This window comes from Thalassophryne amazonica, chromosome 20, assembly GCF_902500255.1.
Source record: "Thalassophryne amazonica chromosome 20, fThaAma1.1, whole genome shotgun sequence".
Classification (NCBI taxonomy): Eukaryota; Metazoa; Chordata; class Actinopteri; order Batrachoidiformes; family Batrachoididae; genus Thalassophryne; species Thalassophryne amazonica.
Window position 1 is genome coordinate 13,180,777 of NC_047122.1, and position 14,225 is coordinate 13,195,001.

The 14,225-nt window shown below is 40.8% G+C and overlaps 1 protein-coding gene across 1 annotated transcript in view; it reads right to left on the bottom strand.

Moving 5' to 3' along the window:
• epb41a (erythrocyte membrane protein band 4.1a) overlaps window positions 1–14,225 on the bottom strand; it is a 349,346-nt gene that overhangs the window by 155,629 nt on the left and 179,492 nt on the right. The gene's annotated exons all lie outside the window — the stretch shown is intronic.

Sequence of the window (14,225 nt, forward strand, 5' to 3'; positions counted from 1 at the left end):
AAATGTGTGGAGGTGGTTCCGGTGACATCATCGTTCCGAATGGCAGCGTCACTTAAGAGCTCCCTCCGAAAACATAATAAATACTCCGCAAATAGCTCAATTTGAAGCATTTCTACCATAAATAAAACAAGCTTAAGTCGGAGTAACGATGGGGAAAAAGGACACAAAACAGAAGTCATTAAATGAAGGACGGGCAAATGAAGAAAGCCTGGTGACGCAACATGCGGACGGGGCTGAAGCTAATGCTAGCACGGTCCGGAAGGCAAGTTTAGCTACGGTGCTACAAGAAATACGGGACTTTAGGGCAGAAACAAACCAACAACTGAATGATATCAGGTCAGAGCTGACTACAACAAATAATAAAATACTTGAAGCAGAAGCTAGAATTAGCAAGGCTGAAGATTGGGTTCAGAATACAGACCAAGTGTTGTGTAAAATGATCAAAGTTATGAACCAACAAGAAAGTAAGCTACTGGACCAGGAAGCAAGATCGCGACGGGAGAATTTGAGGATTTATAATGTTCTGGAAGGTGCAGAGGGAACGTCAATGATTACTTTATTGAGAAACTTCTTCATGACTCTCTGGGCATCCCCCAAGGCACAAACCTCGACATTGAGAGAGCACATCGAGCCCTAGCTTGGAACACGTCCAGAAATTTACAGGATAAACCAAGATCGATAGTGATTAAATTCTCACGCTATACAACTAAAGAGGAAGTTCTGCGCAAAGCATGGGCTTTGAAAAAGGTCTTTCTGGATGGGAGACAAATATACTTTGATCAAGATTACCCAGCGGCTATATTAAAAAAAACGCAGAGACTACGCTGAAGCTAAACGAGTGCTGAAACAACAGAATATCAGGTTTCAGACACCATACCTTGCCAAACTCTGTGTATTCTATGAAGATGGGACCCGGCTTTATGAAACAGCAAAGGAAGCAACTACAGACATGAACACCAGAGGGCTGTCAGTCACCCTGATAATCCCCAAAGAGAGCCTGGCGGAGCAGCTCTCCAAATCAGCGTGGAAAGCGGTGGGGACGAAGCGGGGGATGGCAGATGAACGGGAGAAAGGCATCAGAGAAAAATTTCAGGTCTACAGACGGCAAAGCCCTCCTAACCCAGAATAGGCGTGAGATTAACGTGCACAATTTTTAGGAAGGATAAGAAAAACATTTTATTGTGTCCTAATTCCAAATTTATGAGTAAAGACAATTAAGAGGGAGAAATTGTTTGTCGGATAGAGAACCAAGCCATAGGGGCCCTCCACTCATTCCAGAGAGAGGCTTTCCCCTACGTTTTGACACTTTTCCACTATGTTACAGGGTCCTTGGTTACAAGAGACCCCAACCTTGGAATCACTCTGTTTTTGTTGTTAATAAGTTCTGTTATATTGTTGTTCAGTCGGGGTGTTGACCTAAGTTACTTTTTACCACTGCTGTTAGATTTGAGTAAGACAAATATTTTATATGGCTAACGTTAAGGTAAAACTTATTTATTTTAATGTAAACGGTTTAAAATCCAATCAAGCGTAGTAGAATACTGACTAAAATGAAAAAAGAAAGAGCTCATATCGTGTATCTTCAAGAGACCCATTTAAACAAAAGCGAACATGAGAAGTTAAGACGAATGGGGTTCACAGAACTTTTTCTCCTCATATAAATCAGGACGTAGAAGAGGAGTTGCTATCTCATTTCAAATAGACTTAACTTTGAAAAAACAGAAGTGATAAAGGACAAGGATGGAAGATACATATTGGTACAGGGGAATATAGATGGGGAATTTAGTTACTCTGATGAATATATATGTACCCCCAGGAAGTGATTTTAGTTTTTTCCAGAAAATTATTAATTTAATGGTTACTGAAACCAGAGGTTTATTAATAAGTGGAGGAGATTTAAATATACGTTTAAAACCAGAATTAGATAGTTCAAAATTGAAGAATTCGGACTCTAATACTCTACATAAAAAAGTTAATATGGTTTTTAATGAGGTCGGGTTGATTGATATATGGAGAAATTTATTCCCTACAAGAAGAGACTATACCCATTACTCTCCACCCCACCACCTCTACACCAGGATAGATTATTTCAATAAAATAACCACTTGGAAATTAAATTCAAGTCTACTAAAAGATGATAACACTAAGGAACAAATAAAAAAGGACCTCCAAGAGTTCTTAGAGATTAACGACAATGGGGAGATATCTCCTCCTATACTCTGGGACACAATGAAGGTCGTGCTTAGAGGTAAGGTTATAGCAATAGCGTCTTATAAAAAGAAAAAACGTATCCAAAAAATGGAGGACTTACAAAAAAGGTTGAAGCAACTGGAAAATGAACATAAATGTAAACACTCACAAAACTTTTTGGAAGAAATTAAAAAAATTAGGGAACAGGTTAATGAATTGGAAACACAAGAAATAAAGAGAAAATTAATGTTTTTGAAACAAACGTATTATGAAAGTGGGTCAAAATCTATGAAAATCTTAGCATGAAAACTTAAAAAGAAAATAGCTGAAAATACAATAACTAAAATTAGACACCCTCAAACAGGACAGATAAAAAATAAGTTACAGGAAATTCACGATGCCTTTGAGGAGTTCTATAAGAAATTATACTCTAAAGTCCCAGGAGGAAATGAAAATGAAATCAACATTTTTCTTGATTCACTGAATTTACCAGCTGTAAGCACGGCCCAGAGCGAAAAGATGATAGCGGAAATCACTGAAACTGAACTTAAAAAAGCTATTAGCAGACTAAAAATAAATAAATCACCAGGTTCAGATGGATATACGGCAGAATGGTACAAAGAATTTAAAAGTGAACTGATTCCTATAATGCTAGTTACGTTTAATTGGGTCCTTAAAAAAGCACAAACCCCACCTAGTTGGAAAGAAGCAATAATATCTGCTATACCAAAAGAGGGTAAAGATAAAACTGACTGTGGTTCATTTAGATCTATATCTGTTTTGAATTTAGACTATAGGCTCTTCACCTGTATTATGGCCAGACGCTTGGAAGAATTTTTACCCATGTTAATACATAATGACCAAACAGGTTTTATTAGGCAACGTCAGACCCAAGATAATATTCGTAGAACTCTTCACATTATAAATCATATACAAAAAATAAAACTAATGCAGTATTTATGAGTGTGGATGCTGAAAAGGCATTCAACTCCGTTAACTGGGATTTTCTTTACAAAACATTAATTAAATTTGGCTTCCATGATGTAATCATTGGGACTATAAAAGCAATATACCACAAACCTACTGCGAGAATAAAGGTTAATGGAAGCTTATCAAATAGATTTATATTACAACGCGGAACGAGACAGGGCTGTGCATGGTCCCCTTTATTGTTCTCCCTATATCTGGAAACGCTAGCGCAGTCAATAAGACAAAATGGGGATATCAAGGGAATTACTATTAAAGGCCGAGAACATAAACTAGCCTGTTACGCAGATGATCTTGATATATTTAGATCAGCCAACAGACTCTTTATCAAAATTGATGCAGTTATTTGAACAGTATGGTAGACTTTCAGGATATAAGGTCAACATGACTAAAACTCAAGTACTAACATATAATTACAACCCCCCAAATGAAGTATTAATCAAGTATCCAATGATATGGCAAGCCAAATCACTCAAATATTTAGGTATTGACATACCGAAAGACTACACAAAACTCTTTGACTATAATTATATACCCTTAAGTAAAAGAATAATTGAGGATATAAATAGATGGAAATTAATACCTTACTTTTCTTTAAGTTCTAGAATTGACTCCATAAAAATGAATATCTTGCCTAGACTTCTCTATTTATTCCAGACATTACCAATAGAGATTGAACAAAGCAAATTTATAGAATGGGATAAAATGATATCAAGGTATACAACCCCTGGCAAAAATTATGGAATCACCGGCCTCAGAGGATGTTCATTCAGTTGTTTAATTTTGTAGAAAAAAAGCAGATCACAGACATGACACAAAACTAAAGTCATTTCAAATGGCAACTTTCTGGCTTTAAGAAACACTATAAGAAATCAAGAAAAAAAGATTGTGGCAGTCAGTAACTGTTACTTTTTTAGACCAAGCAGAGGAAAAAAATATGGAATCACTCAATTCTGAGGAATAAATTATGGAATCACCCTGTAAATTTTCATCCCCAAAGCTAACACCTGCATCAAATCAGATCTGCTCGTTAGTCTGCATCTAAAAAGGAGTGATCACACCTTGGAGAGCTGTTGCACCAAGTGGACTGACATGAATCATGGCTCCAACACGAGAGATGTCAACTGAAACAAAGGAGAGGATTATCAAACTCTTAAAAGAGGGTAAATCATTACGCAATGTTGCAAAAGATGTTGGTTGTTCACAGTCAGCTGTGTCTAAACTCTGGACCAAATACAAACAACATGGGAAGGTTGTTAAAGGCAAACATACTGGTAGACCAAGGAAGACATCAAAGCATCAAGACAGAAAACTTAAAGCAATATGTCTCAAAAATCGAAAATGCACAACAAAACAAATGAGGAACGAATGGGAGGAAACTGGAGTCAACGTCTGTCACCGAACTGTAAGAAACCGCCTAAAGGAAATGGGATTTACATACAGAAAAGCTAAACGAAAGCAATCATTAACACCTAAACAGAAAAAAACAAGGTTACAATGGGCTAAGGAAAAGCAATCGTGGACTGTGGATGACTGGATGAAAGTCATATTCAGTGATGAATCTCGAATCTGCATTGGGGAAGGTGATGATGCTGGAACTTTTGTTTGGTGCCTTTCCAATGAGATTTATAAAGATGACTGCCTGAAGAGAACATGTAAATTTCCACAGTCATTGATGATATGGGGCTGCATGTCAGGTAAAGGCACTGGGGAGATGGCTGTCATTACATCATCAATAAATGCACAAGTTTACGTTGATATTTTGGACAACTGAAAGGATGTTTGGGGATGATGAAATAATTTTTTAAGATGATAATGCATCTTGCCATAGAGCAAAAACTGTGAAAACATTCCTTGCAAAAAGACACATAGGGTCAATGTCATGGCATAGGGTCAATGTCAACGAGCAGATGTGATTTGATACAGGTGTTAGTTTTGGGGATGAAAATTTACAGGGTGATTCGATAATTTTTTCCTCAGAATTGAGTGATTCCATATTTTTTTCCTCTGCTTGGTCTAAAAACGTAACAGTTACTGACTGCCACAATCTTTTTTCTTGATTTCTTATAGTGTTTCTTAAAGCCAGAAAGTTGCCATTTGAAATGACTTTAGTTTTGTGTCATGTCTGTGATCTGCTTTTTTTCTACAAAATTAAACAACTGAATGAACATCCTCCGAGGCTGGTGATTCCATAATTTTTGCCAGGGGTTGTATATGACAAGGCAAAAAAACCTAGAGTGTGTTTTAAAACTTTACAACTGGCCAAGGAAAAGGGGGGGGTGGGGCCAACCATCTCTGAGGGAATATTATCAGGCAGCTCAGATTAAAGCAGTGATAAATTGGTGTGACAATTCATATACAGCACAGTGGAAGGACACTGAGGAAAGTATATTTCCTTTTCCAATACAATCTATTTTGGCTGATAATAATATTCAAAAATATACAGATGAGGCTAATAACACATGGGTAGAATGTACTCTTAAGGTTTGGAAAACTGCAGTGATGGAATTTAAATTTGACAAAGACATTGTGGGTTTTAAGTGGTACGCCTACGATTCTGACTTTCATCCAAACAAAAATGATTCACGTTTTAAGACATGGACATCAAAAGGACTAACAGTAATATTCAAATTCTTTAAGAATGATATTTTTGTTGAATTTGAAACACTACAAAAAGAGTATTCTCTGGAAAAGCAAGATTTCTATCGATACTTACAGTTAAGACACTATGTGGATACTAAAGTTAAGAATAAACCTGTAACTAATGTGAATTTTGTGGAAATGCTCAAGAAAGCATATAATGGTAATATTGGAAAGGGGATTATCTCACAGTTATACAAATGTTTAGTAAATGCTAAAACACATTCTACATTGTATGTGAAAGCTTTATGGGAGAAAGAGGGAGGTATATATATATATATATATATAACAGAGGAGGAATGGGCATCGATCTGGAAAGCACAATGGAAATGTACAAATTCACTAAGATGGAAAGAGTTTGGATGGAAGGTATTGATAAGGTATTTTATTACTCCATGTCAGAAAACGCATTATGATGGGACCCCTCCAGACTGTTGGAGAAAATGTGGAAACCAGCATGCAAACCATTTTCACATTATGTGGGATTGTCCTCTCATTAAACAATATTGGATGGACGTACATGTAGCCCTACGAGACATCTTTAATTATCCCCTTCCATTTGATTTCAAAACGGTTTACTTTGGATGTCTACCACATTTACAAGACTGGAAAAAAATGGACAAACGCTTGTTTTGTTGTGTGGGCCGCCCGAAGAGGAGGTACTGCTGGCCAACGCCAGAGGGCGCCCTGCCTGTAGTCGGGTTTCAGGCACCAGAGGGCGCAGTTACTACCCAGGAGCCAGGACCGACAGCTGTCAGTAATCATCATCACTGCACCATAAAAGCCTGGAGGAGACACCACATCTCTGCCGAGATATCAGTTTACCACACAGGTAAAATTCTCAGCCGCTGTTGTGCCGATTGCACGTAATCCTTTTCTGAACTATTTGTAGGAGTTCCTGTACCTCTATTTGCAGCTGGGAGCTGGGTTATGGACGTAGAAGAGTGACGGACTTCACTCCTGTTTCCACACACCCACCATTAACCTGTTTTTGTTCCTGCCAGCAGTACCGGATCTGACAGCTGGAAGCAGAGGCCACCTGGGGACTCGGCGGCTTCGGTGTACTGCAGGTCTTCGTTGGCGGCGGAACCTTGTGGGCCCCGGCTCTTCTCTGGATAGGCGTCTCCTACCCTCGGGCCTGCCCACACATCACCTATTGTATTTTGTGATCGACTGTCTAAAAGCAGTATTCGACCTGTTGTGCACATTTGCCACAATAAATTGTATTTATTGGATTATCTATTGACCGTTCATTTGCGCCCCCTGTTGTGGGTCCGTGCATTACACTTTCCCCAACAGTTTATTATTTTATTAGCGGCTGGTAAGAAGGCAGTGACTAAAAACTGGCTGTCGCAGAAGTAACCAACTTTGTCAACCTGGATGGATGTGACACTGGACATTTACCGACTGGAAAGACTAACAGCTGTAGTAAACCAAAAACTGTATTTGTTTGTTTCTTGTTGGGAAAAATGGGTTCAATATATAACCATTCAGAGGCCCAACATAGGGCTTTAATATATGACATGTAGATAACAGCTATTTTGTTTAATGGTCACCCCCGACAGTTCTGTATTCTTATTTTTATTTTAATTTATATTATTGTTTTGTTTTTGTTTGTTTTGCTCTCCACTGATGTGAAAGTTTAAAATATGTATTCACATGCTTGTAATCTCACATATTGTGTGTGTGTTTGTAATGCATCATCAGTGATGTTATGTTAAAAAGCAAGAAATAAAGAATTAAAAAAAAAAAAATGTGTGGAGGTGAGATTTCTCCTGAATTAAAAAGTAAAAGCCCCCACATTCATGCCCATTCGTTATGTTGAGATGACTCCCAAAGTCCACATAGCTCACAAGCCTGCTGCTTCAGTGATCCACAACCGGCAAATTTTCACGTCAGAGATAAATGAGTGCAGCAATTTAACAGTAAGACATAACACACTGACATTTTCTACCCAAGTAAGTAAGTATTTTTCCACTCTAGAACCAATGACACTGAATGGCTAACTCACCTTTGCTACTTCTTAGAGATCGTTATTTTCACACTTGCAGGAAAGAGTGAGTCAGAAAACACGTGCACACCACAGAGACCAGGTTTTGATTCCTCTGCTGATCACAAGGATGGCTGGATCCAGTCAAGCTTGTGGTCGTTTGTAGACAAAACATCAGTCTTTCCACTGGTAACAAGTATTAGCTTATTCGCGCTGATTACGAAAAACGGCGGTGCAAATACTACAGCAGCGATCCGGAACTGGGCAAGTGACTGTATATATATCACTGCTAGCTCGAAAATTCCAGGAATTGAAAACCTTTTTCTACACTTGATGCTCAAATTCATGCTGTCACCTGGTTTGCACAAACCGAGGCGCATTCGCTCTGAGAGATCACCGCAGACGACACGAAATATTATTATGTCGTGATGGCCCTCAGCAGCTCCTTGGCAACGAGGCTGATCGCGCTCCTGCAAACAAATACGCAGCGATCAAGGATCACTTCTTCAAATTTTTTGAACTGTTAGATGCTGAAAGGGCCAGCAGGCTCTTCTCTCTGCACAGGCTGGAGGACAGCAAGCCCTCAGAGCTCATGAACACAATGCTGCAGCTCCTGAGAGGACACTGGCCAGAGTTTTTGTGGAGTAATTCCCTCCTCAGGTGCACACAGCGCTGGAACAACACCACGATTATGGACTGCTGTGCGCTGGCGGAAGAGGCTGCCAAATTCTTCATGGCCGGCCAGCACCACGGCATGACAAAAGCAGCACTTGTCCCATCACACACAGCAGCAGAAGCCCCACACTGCACACCAGCACCGCCCTCAGAGGAGCTGTATCTCTCCTCCACAGCAGCGCTCACAAACCAGCTTCTGTACTGTGTGAAAACATTCAACTGGTCGAACGATGTCGAACTAAACACTAAAGTTACAAAAACTAAGCAAATGATAAGACACAGTCAAGAATGACAGCAACACGAAACATGGATGTATTGAGGTTTTCGGCAGCATTCGTTAAAATTTTTCGACAGTCTAAAAATCCTGACAAAGCGCCAGCTGCAGGAACGAAGTTGTGCAAAGGTTAAATGATGATAAATATTAAATGATTTGTGTTCTTGCATGCCAGTCGTGAAAAATCGGAGCTGCCTCTAATGCAGGGGTGGGCAATAATTTTTTGCAAAGGGCCAAATGAGAAACAGAAAATATTGTGGAGGGCCAGGCCAAAAGGCTAAACTTAAGTCTGTACAATAATAATTTTATTCCTAAATAAAAAGCAGTAAATAGCACTGTTTTGACAAACTGATGTTCTGATTAGAAATTTTTAGTATAGCGGTGCTGTTGGGAACTATCACCGCACAACACTTCCACTCAGGATCCTATCCGACCTTGTGTCCAGAAGCCTTAAGACAAAAATTTAAATCTTTTAGTACTGTTTCTCGTGTGATTCTGTGCTGAATTGTCGATGAGTTACATTTATCTAAAATGTTTGTGTTTCATTCATACACTGTATGCCACGAATGTGCAATAAACGTATTTAATGCTGCGTTTACACATAACGACGACAAGTCACGAATACCACAAAGTACACATTCTTGGCCGCTGATCACGAATGTGATTATTCGGGGCAGAGGCGTCAGGTGTCCTCAGGAACTGCTGCAACCTGTTACCACACGTTACGATTAATGGCACGTGTTGCTGGAGAATTATCAAGAACCATTATGCACGGTCAAGAATAGTGTTCCGCGTTGTTGCGCACTATTGCACGTAACAGCGCATCATTAAGTTCTGTCACGTTGTGAACGAGGTCAACTGTCTCCACACACACCCATATTCATCCAACTGAATTCAGATCACTCCAGTTTTTCAGAAGAACATTGTGACTGCATGCATATTTAGGCTCTGTGCCATGGAGTGGCGCAGAGAGGAGGAGGAGGCCAGAGCCAGATGTGTGGCTTCATGCGGCTCTCATCTCGTGCATTTTCCCAAACATTAGGCACATGCAGCAGGTGGAACACCTTCATGAGCGTGCTGAAGAGCACTGCAATTAGACTTTTAGCCGACTTGGTATCAGCAATCAAATTGAATGCGGTGCAGCAGGGTTTAATTGTGCGCGCGCTTTTTCCTCCACCGGACTGGAGGAGGTGCAGAGATGTCTGGCTGCACGTGAGTCTCCTCTCGCTCCTCTGGTTGCTCAGACTCGTTCTCCCACTCATCAGTTACAACAGCAGGGGGAACACCTGCAGGAGTGTCCTGAGGAGTTTCAGCAGGAACTGTGGAACAACATTTGGAGCCAAGTTTAATTGTGCACACGTGACAGAAAACTGATTCATCATCGCGCGCAGTGAAATGTGACGCCGCGTTACAAGTCGTGTCAAAACTTGACGGTTTCCATGTCACTTTGCAATAACGCGTGACAGTTTGGGCTCCAAGAACCATCACAGGAACCACTACGAACGTTGTCACGTTCTATTAAGGATCAATACTCATCAAGACGGATCAATACGCTCAGGTGTGACCTCCACGAGATGAGATGAATTGAGGGTGGTGTGTGACATTCGTTGACAGGCAAAAACATGCTCCACGAATATCAAGAATATCACGCACCAACACGCACTATTAAGAAACATATTCAGATGCATTAAGTCTCATTACGAATGTCAGGAATGTGTCATGAATGACAGAAAAATGACATACGTAACGCGTCTTGGTTATGTGTAAACGCACCTTAAGATAAGACTTTATTGATCTCACAGAGGAGAAATTCACATGTTACGTCACCTCTTAAAAACACACACAAGATGGGTGCAAGTAGAGGAAAATGTGCATCAAACAGTGTGTGCAAGGATAAGCAATAGTAACAACACTTGTAACAGTACAATAATATAAGAAAATGAGGTAGAAATAGTATATATATATATATATATATATATATATATATATATATATATATATATATATAAACATGATTGGAATTGAAAAAAGATAGGAGCATCTTATTTACAATATGTGAAGTGGAATTTACACTCAACAAAAATATAAACGCAACACTTTTGGTTTTGCTCCCATTTTGTATGAGATGAACTCAAAGATCTAAAACTTTTTCTACATACGCAATATCACCATTTCCCTCAAATATTGTTCACAAACCAGTCTAAATCTGTGATAGTGAGCACTTCTCCTTTGCTGAGATAATCCATCCCACCTCATAGGTGTGCCATATCAAGATGCTGATTAGACACCATGATTAGTGCACAGGTGTGCCTTAGACTGCCCACAATAAAAGGCGAATCTGAAAGGTGCAGTTTTATCACACAGCACAATGCCACAGATGTCGCAAGATTTGAGGGAGCGTGCAATTGGCATGCTGACAGCAGGAATGTCAACCAGAGCTGTTGCTCGTGTATTGAATGTTCATTTCTCTGCCATAAGCCGTCTCCAAAGGCGTTTCAGAGAATTTGGCAGTACATCCAACCAGCCTCACAACTGCAGACCACGTGTAACCACACCAGCCCAGGACCTCCACATCCAGCATGTTCACCTCCAAGGTCATCTGAGACCAGCCACTCGGACAGCTGCTGAAACAATCGGTTTGCATAACCAAAGAATTTCTGCACAAACTGTCAGAAACCGTCTCAGGGAAGCTCATCTGCATGCTTGTCGTCCTCATCGGGGTCTCGACCTGACTCCAGTTCGTCGTCGTAACCGACTTGAGTGGGCAAATGCTCACATTCGCTGGCGTTTGGCATGCTGGAGAGGTGTTCTCTTCACGGATGAATCCTGGTTCACACTGTCCAGGGCAGATGGCAGACAGCGTGTGTGGCATCATGTGGGTGAGCGGTTTTCTGATGTCAGTGTTGTGGATCGAGTGCCCATGGTGGCGGTGGGGTTATGGTATGGGCAGGCGTCTGTTATGGACGAAGAACACAGGTGCATTTTATTGATGGCATTTTGAATGCACAGAGATACCATGACGAGATCCTGAGGCCCATTGTTATGCCATACATCCAAGAACATCACCTCATGTTGCAGCAGGATAATCCACGGCCCCATGTTGCAAGGATCTGTACACTATTCTTGGAAGCTGAAAATGTCCCAGTTCTTGCATACTCACCGGACATGTCACCCATTGAGCATGTTTGGGATGCTCTGGACCGGCGTATACGGCAATGTGTACCAGTTCCTGCCAATATCCAGCAACTTCGCACAGCCATTGAAGAGGAATGGACCAACATTCCACAGGCCACAATTGACAACCTGATCAACTCTATGCGAAGGAGATGTGTTGCACTGCATGAGGCAAATGGTGATCACACCAGATACTGACTGGTATCCCCCCCCCAATAAAACAAAACTGCACCTTTCAGAGTGGCCTTTTATTGTGGACAGTCTAAGGCACACCTGTGCTCTAATCATGGTGTCTAATCAGCATCTTGATATGGCACACCTGTGAGGTGGGATGGATTATCTTAGCAAAGGAGAAATGCTCACTATCACAGATTTAGACTGGTTTGTGAACAATATCTGAGGGAAATGGTGATATTGTGTATGTGGAAAAAGTTTTAGATCTTTGAGTTCATCTCATACAAAATGGGAGCAAAACCAAAAGTGTTGCATTTATATTTTTGTTGAGTGTAGATGTGATAAGGTGACAAAAAGAATGTACAGAAAGACAATTTAAAATGTGGGACATTCCAGACTTTTTAAAAACACATTTCCCTGCATAATTTTCAATTTGAAAAGTCTGAATTCCCAAGTCACAATATCACCAGGCTGGGGGCATTCACTTCAGAGTGTGAAAATCGCACCTTGTTCTTGTTATTCAGATTTTCGCTCTACACTGTCAAAAAACAAAATAAAAATAGAAAAACAAAAGGTCCAGCTTTCCTCCCCAAGTCAGCAGGTGCATTTCTGGAAAACGTCTGCATTTTACTTTGTACATTTTACATGCACATTTTAGGAAAAGCAGAAACATCCCGCTGGCTGACAGACAGTGAAACAAACACTGCTTCGTCCGACAACGAAGCTTCTGAACTTCCATTCGAAAGTAAAGGTTCAGATTTACAGAAGCTGCAGAAAGACGGAAGGCGAGAAACTTCACCCCAAAACTCTTAATTTTTTCAGTGTGTCGGATTTTGAATTCCAACGTGCAGTGACGCTGCTGTTTGTGTCGCAGGACACTATTTTAGCCCTGCTGTGAGCGTGCACATAGACGCTGTTTGTTTGGTGGAGAGGATTTTGGAAATCACAAGTGGATGACTGTTCAGGTTTTTTTTCTTCTTCTTCTCAGTGGAGGTGGTGGGGTTTATTTTTATTTTACTTTGAGTGTCTGTCTTGACGTGAGGCTGTTCTGTAAAGGAGCAGCACGCACTACACTCGCGCAATGTGCACGTGCACCAAGTTTTTGCACAGTGGAAAGCAGCTGCTTTTACCATGACTGCATCAAAATTAACAGTTATCACTTAAAAAAGGTTATGTAAACTTTGTAATTAATCTGTGGTTCCGTTTTTACCGTTAGCAGCATTTAAGTGCATGCTGAGACGTTTTTCCTCTAAGAAGCACTGTCGGAAACACTCGGAGATGTTCTGATTTCAGTGCGACGTCATTTAAAACATAAAAGAATGGAAATAATCCACGTCACTGTCCAGCCCCAAAATCTCAAAGTGTGTCTCGGTACCTGAATAATTTCAAATTCTGTTCTGCTGTTTTCTTCATAAAAGCCTCCCTGCTCACTGAGGCTGCAGCACAGTTCTTCTCGCGGCAGACAGTGCTGATCGAGTGGACTGTGGGCCCAAGACGAAACAAAAAATGCAGAGATCATCCTCTGATCATATGGCTTCGTGTAACGCTTGCATTTTGTCATGGTTTGTGTCCTCTGGATGGAAACAGGTCCAGGATAAAACAAAGAGCTGAAGTTGTTTATGAAATTTCCTGCAAAAGCAGGTTTGGCGCCGTTAGATTCCCACTGTCTCCTGCTAAAACATCATGAGATGACACTACACTATAGCGCTACTACATGGCAGTATAACGGTGTGGCACAGTTCCACTGTCTGGGGAGAACCTGATTTTATTCTTTAATTTCCAGGTCTTTCTAGGCCGGTCCGAGTCAGCCAAAGGGCCGGATATGGCCCGCGCGCTTGCATGACATGCTGATATGTATGCACAGATGGGGAGCGGCCAGCCAGAGCGCACACGGCACATTGAGCTGCCTTTCAGCTTATCGCTGGCCAGAGACTCACTGACAGCTGCAAATGACAGCTCAGTACACACGTGTCAGCTTAAAAACACAGAGACCGCAGCCAGCGCACTACAAGCCAACAGTGCGACAAATATGCCACTTTCAGTAACATATCACCAAAAATACGCCGTAACAAATGCCGTTTTGTCAGTTGTTATGCTGCTTTATTTAGCCGTAGTTAAAGA